This window comes from Mustela nivalis (assembly GCF_964662115.1).
Source record: "Mustela nivalis genome assembly, chromosome: 1".
In the NCBI taxonomy this organism is placed as follows: Eukaryota; Metazoa; Chordata; class Mammalia; order Carnivora; family Mustelidae; genus Mustela; species Mustela nivalis.
The window spans coordinates 95,919,558-95,934,945 of record NC_139020.1 but is presented as its reverse complement, the minus strand read 5'-3'; the positions used below and the strand labels follow the sequence as shown (position 1 = coordinate 95,934,945).

Here is a 15,388-nt window from a genome sequence, read left to right as displayed (position 1 = left end):
TTGTAATAATGTTTAACAATTTTTAAATTAATATTTTATTTATATTTTATATAAAACTGCTTAATAATTATTAAACTATAGTTTTAATTAACAATCATTTATTAAATATTTATCATATTTAAAATATTAATATTTTTATTTATCCATGAGAATTCTAAACAAAATTTTAGCAATCCAACATCATTTCTCCTTTCTAATAAAAATTTTCACAAACTAGTAATAGAAATTAATTTCTTCAATCTGATAAGGCATATCTACAAAATAGTCTACATTTAACATCATATTTAACAGTACAAGCCTAATGAAAGTCTGAATGATCACCACAAAAGAAGAATATCCACTCTCACCATTTCTATTCAACAAGTTCCATCCAGTGAAATAAGACAAGAAAAATAAATAAAAGACATTTAGATTAGATGACACAGTAACAATATCTTTGTTTACTAAAAACATGATCATCTATTTTGGAAACCTGCTAGAATCTATAAAAAAGCCACTAGCACCAAAAAATGAGTTTAGGTTTCAGGATACAATTTAATATTTAAAAATCTATTTTATTTACATGCACTAGAAATAAATAACAGAAATTGAAATAAAACAGAATAGCATTTACAATCATATCAAAAATATAAATATTTAGGGAAAAATCTGGTAAAATATGGGCAAGACCTGTATACTGAAAACTCTGTTTATTAAAGAAGACCTAACTATGTAGAGATAAAATTGTTCATGGGTTAAAAGACTCAATAGCTTTAAGATATCAATTCTTGTTCATGGGTCAAAAGACTCAACAGTAGAAAGATATCAGTTCTCCCCAATTAATGTGTATATTCAATATAATCCTAACCAAAATTCCAATAGGCTTTTTAATAGAAATTGAAAAACTGATTCTAAAATTCATGTGGAAACTCAGAGAACTCAGAATAGCCAAAACAATGTCAACAAAAGCAATAAGGTTAAGTCACTCCTTCCTGATTTCCCGTCTTGTCAGAAAGCTACATTACAATTGTATAGTATAGGCACAAAAATAAGCAAATCAATCAAATAGTTTAGATTATAAAAATAATATATGGACAAAATATTTTTGACAAATTTGCAAAAGTAATTGATTCAGTAAAGAATAGACTTTAAAGTATATGGTGCTACAAAATGTGTAAATTCATATGCAAACAAAAAAAGGTTCTAATCTATACTCTGTAACATATACAAAAGTTTGCTCTAAGTAAATCATATCCCTAAGCAAAAACTCTTGGCCCAAAATCTTGGTAAGAAGTGGAGGGGAAAGGAGAAAATCTCTGTGACCTTAGGTTAGGTTAGATATGACACTAAAGCCAAAACTCAAAAAGAACAAAATAATAATATCTTCTATTATATCTTCTATTATTCAAAATTAATATCTTCTATTATTCAAAAGACACACAAAAAAAGACAAACCACAGACCAGGAGAAAAAATTTCCAAATCATATATCTGATGAAGGACTCATATACAGAACACATAAAGAATTTCTAAAACTTTTTAATAAGAAACTCTTAAGTTATTTAATAAGAATACACACAACCCAATAAATGTGGCAAAAGATGTGAACAGACTCTTCACCAAGGAAGATACGTGGATGGCAAATAAGCAAATGAAGACATGCTAAATATCATTAGACATTAGAAAAATACACATTAAAATCACAATGACACCACCACTATAAAACAATTAGAATGATTAAAGTTTAAAAGACTAATCACAGGAATGTTGAAAAAGAAAACCAAAACTGGTGGCATCACAATTCTGGACTTCAAGCTCTATTACAAAGCTATAATTATCAAGACACTATGGTACTGGCACAAAAACAGACACATAAATCAATGGAAAAGAATAGAAAACCAAGAAACAGACCCTCAACTCTATGGTCAATTAATCTTCAACAAAGCAGGAAAGAATGTCCAATGGAAAAAATACAGTCTCTTCAACAGTGGTGTTGGGAAAACTGAACAGCCACATGCAGAAGAATGAAACTGGACCATTTCCTTACACCATACACAAAAAAACAGACTCAAAATGGATGAAAGACCTAAATGTGGTTATAGAAATCCATCAAAATCCTAGAGGAGAACACAGGCAGCAACCTTTTCAACCTCAGCCACAGCAACTTCTTGCTAGACACATCTCCAAAGGCAAGGGAAACAAAGGCAAAAATGAAACACTGAGACTTCATCAAGATTAAAAGCTTTTGCAAAGGAAACAGTCAGCAAAACCAAAAGACAACTGAGTGAATGGGAGAAGATACTTGCAAATGCCTTAGCAGATAAAAGGCTGGTATCCAAAATCTTTAAAAAAACTTATCAAACTCAACACCCAAAGAACAAATAACCCAATCAAGAAATGGGCAGAAGACATGAACAGAATTTCTTCAAAGAAGACATACAGGGTTTCTGGGTGGCTCAATGGGTTACACCTTTGCATTCAGCTCAGGTCATGGTCTCAGAGCCCTGGGATCGAGGCCCACATCGGGCTCTCTGCTCAGCAGAGAGCCTGCTTCCCCTCTCTCTCTGCCTGCCTCTCTGCCTACTTACGATCTCTCTCTTTCTGTGTCAATTTAATAAATAAAATCTTTAAAAAAAAAAAAAAAAGATGACATCCAAGTGGCCAACAGACACATGAAAAACTGCTCAAAATCACTCAGCATCAGTGAAATAAAAATCAAAAGTTCAATGAGATACCACTTCACACCAGTCAGAATGGCTGGAAATAACAAGTCAGGAAACAACAGATGTTGGCAAGGATGCAGAGAAAGGAGAACCTGCTTAAACTCTTGGTGGGAATGCAAGCGGGGGCAGCCACCCTGAAAAACGTATGGAGGTTCCTCAAAAAGTTGAAAATAGAGCTACTCTACGACCCAGCAATCGCACTACTGGGTATTTACTCTAAAGATACAAATGTAGTGACCTAAAGGGGCACATGCACCTGAATGTTTGTGTAGCAGGAATATCCATAAGAGCCAAACTATGGAAAGAGCCTAGATGTTCATCAACAGATGAATGGCTAAAGAAGACATAGTATATATATACAAAGATTATGCAATGATCAAAGAAAAGAAAGAAAGAAATCTTGCCATTTGCAAGGACATGGATGAACCTAGACGGTATTATGCTAATCAAAATAAATCAACCAGAGAAAGACAATTATCATATGATCTCACTGATATAAGGAATTTGAGAAACAAGAGGATCATAGGGGAAGAGAGGAAAAAACGAAACAAGACAAACCAGAAAGGGAGACAAACCATAAAAGACTCTTAATCTCAGGAAACAAACTGAGGGTTGCTGGAGAGGAGGTGGGTGGGAGGGATGGGGTAGCTGGGAGACAGACATTGGGGAGGGTATGTGCTATGGTGAGCACTGTGAATTGTGTAACACCGATGAATCACAGACCTGTTGTACCCCTGAAAGAAACAATGCATTACATGTTAATAATAAAATAAAAATAAAATAAATAAAAAATAAAGAGGGCATGTGATATAATAAGCCCTTGTGTTATATAAGTCTGATGAATCACAGGCCTGTATCTCTGAAACCAGTAATACATTGTATGTTAATTAAATGAATTTAAATAAAAAATTTTTAAAGATGGGGGTGGGGGAAACAAGAGATTAGTCTCTTGTTTTCTTTCCTGCTGGCAAGAATGTAGTGGGACTGGAACTCTCGCATACACTGCTAATTGGAATGTGAAATGGTCAATCACTTTGAAAACCAGTCTGGCACGTTCTTTAAAAAGTTAAGTATGGAACATTTTTCCATTTCTTTGTGTCTTCCTCAATTTCTTTCATGAGTACTTTATAGTTTTCTGAGTATAGATACTGTGTCTCTTTGGTTAGGTTTATTCCTAGGTATCTTATGGTTTTGGGTGCAATTGTAAATGGGATTGACTCCTTAATTTCCGTTTCTTCTGTCTTGCTGTTGGTGTAGAGAAATGCAACTGATTTCTGTGCATTGATTTTATATCCTGACACTTTACTGAATTCCTGTATAAGTTCTAGCAGTTTTGGAGTGGAGTCTTTTGGGTTTTCCACATATAGTATCATATCATCTGCGAAGAGTGATAATTTGACTTCTTCTTTGCCAATTTGGATGCAACATGGGAGCTTAAGTGGGTACGAGAAGAATAAATGAAACAAGATGGGATTGGGAGGGAGACAAACCATAAGTGACTCTTAATCTCACAAAACAAACTGAGGGTTGCTGGGGGGAGGGGGTTTGGGAGAAGGGTGTGGGATTATGGACATTGGGGAGGGTATGTGCTTTGGTGAGTGCTGTGAAGTGTGTAAACCTGGTGATTCACAGACCTGTACCCCTGGGGATAAAAATATATGTTTATAAAAAATAAAAATTATATTAAAAAAAAAAAAAAAGTTAAGTATGTACCTACAATAACATCCAGTCATTTTAATCCTAGGTATTTACCACCCCCCTCAAAAAAAAATCACATAACAATATAAAGATCTGTACACAAACATTCATAGAGTGTTATTTAGGATAACAACAACAACAAAAAAAAACTAGTAATAACTATAAGACCAAACATGAATGAAATTGTTACTGTTGTCGCAAATTACAACATGGATGAATTTCAAGAGTGCATACAATAAGATTCCATCTATGTAAAACTATAGAAAATACAAACTAATATAAATATATATATATATATATATATATATATATATATATATATATTATTTATAGTGACAGAAGGCAGAGCAGTAGCCATTTGATGATGTGAAGAAAAGGGTCAAGAAAAGTGAGGGTGGGGGACTAATAAGAGGCATGGAGAAATGTCCGGAGAGGATGGGTATGTTTACTATCCTGATTGTTGTGATGTTTGACAATGCATAAACAAATCCAAACCTTTCAAAATACATTTTAAGTAGGTGTTGTATATTGTATATTATATATTATATGCAATTATATCTGAATAAACTCTTAAGGGAAATGTATCAATCCATGAACAATGCGATAGAAAATTTTGAAAGAGATTTCTCTCTTGATTACCTTAACCAAAAGTAAATGCCAAATCTAAAACAAAGCAACCACCCACAACTCTCCAAGCCATCCATCCTTCACCAAATTCCCCAATGCAAACAGCAGAAAAACAACATTTAAAATGTTAAATAAGTCTGAACATCCGGAGACTGATGACAATGGATAAACTTTCTCATGAAATCTCTTCAATACTGAATAATACAAATAAAACTAGTTCTCCATCTGAAATGATATGTTTCTGAAACATTCTTAAGTTTTTGATCGTGTTATCTTCCCAGCCAAGAATTCTTGCCATACTGCTTCTACTCCATCCAAATGCCTTTCACTCCTTCATAACATACCCCCCATAACCTCTATTAAAGTAGTCTTTGATGAACATAATCTTCATTTCAGGAGTGGGCAAACTACAGTCCTGCCAGCTACCTGTTTATATAAATAAAGTTTGACTAGAACACAGCCATACCCATCCATTTAGGTGTTGTCTATGTTTCTATGTGATACCAATACAGAGTTGAGTAATTATGACACAGTCTATTTGGTCCAAAAAACCACATATTTACTATCTGGCCCTTTACAGATGAAATTGTCCAATCTCGGGAAAATCATTGAAAGGGCAATTATTCCTTTTAATCCCCACACTTCATATCTCTCTTAAGCATTCATTTTATTACTCATCTTTTAAACTTACATTTTACAATCCTTAAGGGCAAGGACCCAACTTTATAAGCACTACACGGTGCTTTGCACTTCTTCGGTACTCAATAAACATCTATTTAATCAGATTAAGCACAATTTATGAATGCAAAAGAGTTCAATCAATAGCAAACACTAATTATGGTAAGCTCTATAATTGCAGAATAGTAAGAGTACACTGCTTTCATCAAGTTGACTGTGATATTACAATAACCTTTGCCTGCAGCTCAAGGAATATTAGTGCTAGAACAGACTTTAGAGGTCATTAGATTTCAATATATTCATCTATAGATAAAAATTGAAGGTCAGAGAGTTTAAGTGATTAAGAAAGATAAAATAAGTAGTATCAGAACAAATACTTAAAGTCATGCACGCTAGATAGAACAGAACCATATCAGTCAATGGGCAAGCTTCAAGACATTTGCTAACTCCCACAAATTTTATACCATGCAAAATTATGTGTATGTACATGTGGACATCTTCTTGGGAAGTTTTATATTCTCATCATAATCAAAAAGGAGCTCATAATCCCATAATCAAAAAGGAGCTCATAATCCCAAAATGATTAAGGAAAAAAAAAAAAAACTGTGGAAAGATACTGTTGAAGAATCACTGATTATACCATCTAGTAAGTAGCAAAGCCATGACCAGCCCACATGTCTAACTATCTGTGTTCTTCATTATGTCCAAGGCAGAAGTGTCAATACATATTCTGCCAATGAAAAGAACCACTGTGAACAGCCCTTCAAGCAATGCAGGCACCCCTCTTTATTTTCTCGTAAGGATCCTTTAGTGTATAAGTATTTCTGCGGCACTGATCACACCAAGATTATGGAGGGAGAGGCAAGAGTGGTTAATGTGAGGGGAAAAATATGTGTATTTCCTATTTTAAGTAATATTCCAAGAAGGTTATGGGCTATGGGTGAAGAAAAATAATCAGATGTCAAATAATTTATTTTTGATACTTTTCATTCTATTTGTTAATCTACACATAAAAAAATCTTCCAATAAAATGATACAATGAGATTGATGAGAAAGTACAAGTACATACGTTGCTGATCTCAAACTTGCCTGTACACCTGAGCAGCAAGCCAATGTCGCAGACACAGGGTTTGAGGCAAAAGAGGCTCTCTCAGAAGGACAGCCCAATCAGAAGGCAGAGGACTGTTCCCAAAGCTGCCTTGCCCTGTTGAGCCTAAGGACAGCTAACATATGTTTGGGGAATGAGGTGAATACAAGAGAAGTGACAGGTCTCTTGAAACCTTTTGGTGGGGGGAGACGAAACAATCTGGAGGTACACATTCTTCTGGACATCATTTAGGATGTCATATGACTAGATAATTTCAGATCATTTCAAGCTAATGTTACCATTTGAGGTTTCTACAATTAGTAGGTAAACAGGGAGTAGGGATGAAAAAGGCGAAATTAATGATTGATCATACATGAGGTTAAGAGATGCATAAAATATAACTAGGTAGGGAACAAAACATAATGTGGAACTAAGTTAATAATATAACTAATACAACTATAATTTTGCCTATGCTTGCAAAACCAGTCCAGTAACCAAGTGTCTCACCTCAAATACTCTTTGTGAATTAAAGCTTCTATTCTGAATAATGGGTGATCCCACCAAGTAGTATAAATCCTAATGTGCACTCCCTCCAAACGGTAGCATTACTATTGCCAAACATATCAGACCACATATAAAATGGAACAAGAAAACCTCACACTACTTAAAAAGAAAAAAAAAAAAAAATTAGGGGTGCCTGGGTGGCTCAGTGGGTTGAAACCTCTGCCTTCAGCTCAGGTCACAATTGCAGGGTCCTGGGATCAAGCCCCGCATCAGGCTCTCTGCTCGGCAAGGAGCCTGCTTCCCTTCCTCTCTCTTTCTGCCTGCCTCTCTGCCTACTTGTGATCTCTGTCTGTCAAATAAATAAAATCTTCAAAAAAAAAAAAGAAAAGAAAAAAAAAATTTTAAGTAAAGTAAAAAACCACTTAATTGAAAGTTCTAGTGGAAGGAAATTACCAGAATAAAAATTAGTTAAGAAGGCTGAAAACAGTATAAAAATAAAAAAATTCACTCGTAGTACTCAAAATAAATAAATAAATAAAATACTTAGGACTAATTTCAGTAAGAATGATCATAGAATGTTTATAGGGGAAACACTAAAATCTTATTAGAGGATATAAAGACATTTCCAAAAAGGAACAGTTATTTAATGCTTTTGAATAAGAATTCCTAGTATTTAAAAATTTGCTTCTCAACATTACTATGTATATTTTTTAAAAATCCAAATTAGAATCCCAATTTTTGTCCCTAGTGGATAAAATTTTCTTAAATGTGTATTGCAGATGCCCAAAATTTGAAGAAAAAAAATGTGAGAAGGTATATGCATGTACATATCAAAATTTACTGAAAAAAGCCTCTATTATCAAATCATGGAACTAACATAAAAAGACAAAGAGCAGAAGATAATATGATTATTATCAGATAGATAATCTCACTAATAAGGAGAAAAGAGTGAATAGCTTAATAAAAAGTGGCAACTGGCAAAACTAAATATACAGATATATATATATCTATATATATATTTACATATATAAAACTAAATATATTGATATATATTTATTATTTATATATTTGGAATATATATAAATAATATATATAGTAGATATATATATGGAAGAAAATATAATTAGATGATAATTTTATACCATATCTTTAAAAATTTAGGATTAAAAACTTAAATAGAAAAGAATAAAACAACAAAAATTCTGTTAAAAATACAGCATATTGGGCACTTGGGTGGCTCAGTAGGTTAAAGCCTCTGCCTTTGGCTCAGGTCATGATCTCAGAGTCCTGGGATTGAGCCCCACATCAGGCTCTCTGCTCAGCAGGGAACCTGCTTCCTCTCTGCCTGCCTCTCTGCCTCCTTGTGATGTCTGTAAAATGAATAAATAAGATCTTAAAAAAAGAAAATACAGCATATTGTATGCATAACGTAGAGTCTTAGAAGACTTTCATAATCAAAAGTGACTATATTATAAAATTATAAAATATATTCAACTATATAAAACTTTAAAACTTGCATAAGGCAAAAGACATTATGAACAAAATCAGCAAAGTATATATTTTGGAAAACCATTAAAGAGCACAATTAAACTCTATGGTATAAGAGTCCTTAAAACTTGATAAGGTAGATATAAACAACTCAACAGAAAAAAGGGCAACCAAGTAGAAATTTACAAAAGGGAAAATTCAAATTTGCGGGGAAACATTAAACAGAAGCTCAAACTCAGAGATTTGTACATTAAGATAACAATGAGTTATCCCTTCATACCTGTAAGACTGGCAAACACTTAAAAAGACAGATCATTGCTATTATTAGCACAGGTGAGCCAAAAAGTGTATTCTCCTACATTGCTGGGATAAATAGTATAAAAGATTATATTTAAGACAAAAATTGGCAATTTTGTAAAAAAAAGATATATCTGTGGTAAAAATATATGTATTACTAAATACCCAAGAATACTACCACTGAATATCTTCTCAACTGATATCTAATACATATTTGTTAACATATTTTAATAAGGTTACAGATGAGTACTATATTTTTTGTAGAATTAGAGGGGAAAATGATACCCCAAATTACATCTGATTTCTATAACTGACTCATTTTTTACCACAGTTTGAATAAATGATATGGTAGACATTATTTTTTCCATATCTACTATGGATAGTTTAATTAGTGATCTGCATAGACTCTAGGTATTTGTGTAACTTCACAGTACATAAGATAATACTGTTTTTCTAATGCTTAGATCCTTAGAAACACTGTTAGAGATTGTCACTAGGGGGAAGTCTTGTTTTCCAGAGTCTAAATTTAATTGCCATAAATCTTACAATTGCAGCACATGTCTATATGTAAAAATAAATCAGAAGACACAGCCCAAAACATGAGACCATATTTCCCCTTTTAAATTAGTCACAAGCTTCTGAAAACAAAACCAATCAATATTTGTAAAACAGATTGTTAAAGGCAATTTTAGGTTTCACATCATAAATAGATCACAAAATTGTCACAGGTAAAATGGAAAATAATAAATTATATTTTACTTTAAACAATCAATAATTGAAGTAAGTGAGCATTTTTCTTTTCAGCTAAATGTAATATACACTCCTCGTTACACTCTTCCTGCATAGATTACAGCTAATGACTTTTCTCCATTAATCTATGAAACCCCTTTTCCTTCTTACCACCTTCACACTACAGTTGTTCCTTACCAGTTCCCATAGAGATACTCATGGATAACAGTGAAAGAATAATACCTGTATACCTCCTTAGAAGAATTATTCTCTTACTCTATGATGTTTATAAACCAAGAATGCTAAATCTCTTCTGCTCACTGACTTTCCAGATTAATCCTTCCCCAGAGGAAATCCACGTGTGGATAATTTTTGCTCTAGGGCACTTGCAGACCGGTTCCTAATAAGAACTAAACAGCAAAACTACAGCATGCAAATCCCTGCTCTGGAAGGATGTTTTTTAATGCTGTAACTGCTATTATTTCAAAAACAAATTAAACAAGGGAGTTCTGTAGAAAGCCAATTAACCAATTTAGGCAGCAACTTAATGCAAATCACTGCCCCTTACTTACACCCAACATGATGTTTTGTGATTCTAAGATGTCAATCTCTAAGTATACATCTACAGCAAGTGACTGCTGAAAAGTGACTCAAGGTGCCTATACAAGCATTCCAATGGGATGTGCATGTTAAGTATGAGTTTTGATTTTTTTCACTTCCCACCTCTGCCATGTGGTTTTATTCCTTCAGTGTTCTCTATTATAAACAAAACTGGAAAAATGTGTAGGAAGAGCACAGAGCTATGAACCATCAGAATGAGATTCTAACCCAAGCTCTATATCAAGAAAACCATATTTGGTCCAAACACCGAATACATGACAGAATGGCCATAAGGAAGATTTCATAAATTCAAGACTTTATGCACATTTTGTAACAAAGTTACATGTGAGTAATTTTGCTCTTTCATTTTTATAGAACTTTAGTCCTGATTATAAGCCATTAGGGATCAATTTCCACAAGAAGTATTTAGAGAGACCTACTTTAAAAAGACTTCTGGTCCCTGAGGCTTCCATTCCTTCCCTAGATTAATACTTCTAGGTATTAATACTTCTAGGTATTAATACTTCTAGGTAACACCTTCTCAGTAATTCCCATTTAAAAATATTTAAGCTAGGGATGCCTGGGTGGCTCAGTGGGTTAAGCTGCTGCCTTCGGCTTGGGTCCTGGGATTGAGTCCCACATTGGGCTCCTTGCTCAGCGGGGAGCCTGCTTCTCTTTCTGCCTCTGCCTGCCTCTCTGCCTACCTGTGTGCGCTCGCTCTCTCTCTCTCTCTCTCTCTCTGACAAATAAATAAAATATTTAAATAAAATAAAATAAAAATATTTAAGCTAGTTAATACAAAATTCAATTGGGTAAAATTCATGAAATCACTTCAGTCAATGCAAGTAATGGATTATACAAATTAACCAATTATTGGGGGACCTGGGTGGCTTAGCTGGTTAAGCAGCTGCCTTTGGCTCACGTCATGATCCTGGAGTCCCAGGACTGGGTCCCACATCAGACTCCCTGCTCAGTAGGGAGTCTGCTTCTCTCCCTGATCTCTCTCCTCTTAATCTCTCTCTCTCTTTCTCATTCTCTCTCTCTCTCAAATAAATTTAAAAAAAAAATCTTTTTAAAAAAGTTAACCAATTATTGAGCATTTATTTTAAATATATTTTATTAAATATATGTTAAACATATTATTCAAATACATTTAATCATTAAAAACTAACCTTAGTATTTCTCTGACATGCAAGATGCAGAGTTTATTTCAAAATTTATATAGTATACAAACATGTTTTAAGAATCATATTCATTTATGAGTACTTACATGTGTAGGGGAAAAAATATTTTTAAAAATTGTATTTATTTGAGGCGCCTGGGTGGCTCAGTGGGTTGGGCCGCTGCCTTCGGCTCAGGTCATGATCTCAGGGTCCTGGGATCCAATCCCGCATCAGGCTCTCTGCTCAGCAGGGAGCCTGCTTCCTCCTCTCTCTTTGCCTGCCTCTCTGCCTATTTATGATCTCTCTCTGTCAAATAAATTAATAAAATCTTTAAAAAAAATTGTATTTATTTATTTGACAGACACACTGCCACAGCGAGAGAGGGAACACAAACAGGGGGAGTGGGAGAGGGAGAAGCAGGCTTCCTGCCCAGCAGAGAGCCGGACATGGGACTTGATCCTAGGATCATGACCTGAGCTGAAGGCAGACTTAATGACTGAGTTACCCAGGCCTCCATAGGAAAAAATTTTTAAAGTGTAAAGTGAATGGACCACTTGAATAAACTTCGAGAAAAATTAGGATATTATAATCAAAACACTGGAGGAGTGATCAAATTAACTACAAGACAGAAACAACACCAAAGGAAAGAAAACAAACTTGGAAGAGCAAAATACCTTAGGTCAGTAAAAAATATTACATGAAAATAGGCCTTCATAGGAAAAATACATCATAACTGATCTCTATAAAGTTCTCAGACATTGTGCTCCTCTCCTGCTCCACACACTTCATTCTATCAGTAATAATTGTGTCATGTCAAAAAGAAGACTGTTTCTCTATTTTTAGCCTTTGAATAACAATTAACAAATCACAAGGATAGATATTTGGCAAAACCTGCTTATACCTTAATAAACTCACATAGGGTCTTTGACAAGTAATGATGTTCTCACAAGGATTTGACTATTTCATTCAAATTAACTACAAGACAGAAACAACAGTATTATATTTGGAAAGAATAATATATTTTAATTATGTTAAAAGTACAGAATCTGAATAAATAAAATGTATTAGTATCTTGGTGTTCACTTGTAAGATACGCCAACAGAGTGTAAGTGTTCCCTTCAAGAGAGAGATCTCTATTCTCTGGAACGCTATCTCTGGCACTGTTTCCTCTGCCCATCTCCTTGACTAAACTCCTTAATGACAAAGTCCCACTTTTTATCTTAATATCCCTGTACCTACTATAAGGTCCTATACCTTCCAGAAATTCATTAGCCATTTTTTGTATGGACAGGTGAGTGTCTGGGTTGATGGACTAGCCTTACCAAGTGAAGAGAAGAAAGGGGGTAAAGAAGTGTTCTATCCCTAGGCTATGAATTCCTTGATAAGGAGCTCTTTATTATTCATATTTATCATTTAAGCAGTTAGTGCAGTATCTGACACATTAAATCTTCAAATAATGTTTGCAGAATGAATGAGTTTCTGATTTATGCTGAAATTTCATTGAGTATATGATTCTTATAACAGTGTATCATTAATTAGAAATTTAGTCAATCCTTTCATAAATTACTATTTTATTCTAACTTTTGTGTCTGTAACTATTTTTCTATGAGACTAAAAGAAACTAATTTCACAAATATAGAAAGTATATTTATTTTTATGATCATCCTTTATATATCTTACTCATTCCAGAAATTAATATTTTCTCTAAATGTATTTTATATTTACTGCAACATCAATACTGTCCACTTTGTTTTCTACAGTTCTCTTTTAATGATTTTACATAAAATAATATTAATTTAATCAAACCAGTCCATCTTCTCCTTAATGTCATGTTTCCTTGCTTTCAGATTTTGAAATTCCTTTCCCCCCGATATTTAATATTCAATTTTACTTCTTCATGAGTGGCTTTTTTTTTTAAATTTTACTACTATCCAGTTAGAATTTATTTTGCCATGAACTTTTAGGTGACAATCTAATCATTTCTCTAATCCCGATGAAAAAGTCCAAACCATGTATTAAATATTATTTCTCTCTTCATAAATTTGAGCTCTCTTTGATAATATATAAACACATATATAACCTATATATATATAGGTTATATATGTGTGTGTGTGTGTATATATATGTATAACCAATTCTTATAAGAGCAATGTCTGTATCAGATTGTGATAACAGGGAGCAATGAGCACCTATGTAACACCCTGTGTGTGCATAAATGCTTTCCCTATTTTTTTTTTAAAGATTTTATTTATTTATTTGTCAAAGAGAGATACAGGGAGAGAGCGAACATAAGCAGAGGAAGTGGGAGAGAGGGAGAAGCACGCTTCTCGCTGATCAGGAAGCCCAATGCAGGGCTCCATCCTGGACCCTGGGATCACAACCTGAGCTGGGCTCAGGACCTGAGCAAAGGCAGATGCCACTCAGGCACCCACAAATAAATACTATTAACAAAATTCTCAGGTATTTTACCATTCTGAGATTGAAATATAATAATAAAAATGCATATGTCATTCTCCCACAGAGTACTAGAAGACCCTTTAAAGCAAAACACCCGTCTCACTCGTTTTCAGATCTCACATGCTTAGTATAGTGCCTAACAAAGAGACTCAACAAGCATTTGCTGAAGTGAACCCAATTATGGCAAAACTAACATGGAGTCTCATGAGAAGAAAGATGGTTTAAAACCAATGCAAGAAGATGGGAGATTTTTTCCAAGTAAATGGAAGGAATTAAGAAATAGCAAAATTTTATAAGAAACACAAAACTACAAAGCACAGATTTTACCAACTCACTATTCATACCAATTACTATGTAAATATTACTGATTTTCAAATAACACCCTTTATAGGTTAGATTGTTGGTTCACGCTTTCTGTAATGACAAAAATTGTTCTGGCAAAACACACTTTAATTCTCATTCCTTATTAACTAGTACATATTAATTCTTCAATCAAAAATCTCATTTCTAATACAACTTGAGAATGTTCCATTTATAAATGGAAACCTGTGACCTTAATTTTCAAAGTCTGAAACCTCATGACTACATTCAGTGTTTTTATAGGAATCTTAATTTCAACTTTGTTAATTAAAATTTGTGAATCAATGGCCTGAGGAAATTTTCACTAGAAATACACTAAACTCAGTGAGGCATTATTTAGAGAACATACGTAATTTCCATTAAGCTGAGTTGTGAAAGGATGAGATACTATATTACACTAGCCTCTAAATATGAATTTATCAGAAAAACATTCTTCAAATAACATCTAATACTGAATTTCAAAACAAATGGAAATATTATATCTTTCTCCTCTCTACCCCTCCCACCCCACAAAAACTTCTGCCAACTTTTATATCATTCTCATGAGGTAAGGCAATCTCTTAATTATGAATCTAATGTATAATGACTCTTAAATATGTCTAAACACATTATTGCCTTTTCAGTAAAAACAACAGGTTAGTGGGAACCTGGGTGTCTCAGTGGGTTAAGTCTCTGCCTTCAGCAGTCCTGGGATCGAGTCCCATATCAGGCTCTCTGCTCGGCAGGGAGCCTGCTTCCTCCTCTGTCTCTCTGCCTGCCTCTCTGCCTACTTGTGATCTCTCTCTGTCAAATAAATAAATAAAAATCTTAATTAAAAAAAAATAACAGGTTAGCAAGTAAACAGAGTAATCATAAAAGGGAAAGGATCCAAGTCTCCCATTTTGAAACTAAATTCCACTGACACAGAAAATAAGGAGAGTTCCTAGGAAGAAATAAAGTTTCATTAAGATTAGAGGATTCATGGGTGCCTGGGTGGCTCAGTTGGTTAAGCGACTGCCT

General features: G+C 33.8%; 1 protein-coding gene across 1 annotated transcript in view; it reads right to left on the bottom strand.

The window, feature by feature from the left end:
* Nucleotides 1-15,388, bottom strand: part of LOC309859795 (uncharacterized protein) — a gene marked incomplete at both ends in the record, with an annotated part of 112,389 nt that overhangs the window by 67,240 nt on the left and 29,761 nt on the right. The gene's annotated exons all lie outside the window — the stretch shown is intronic.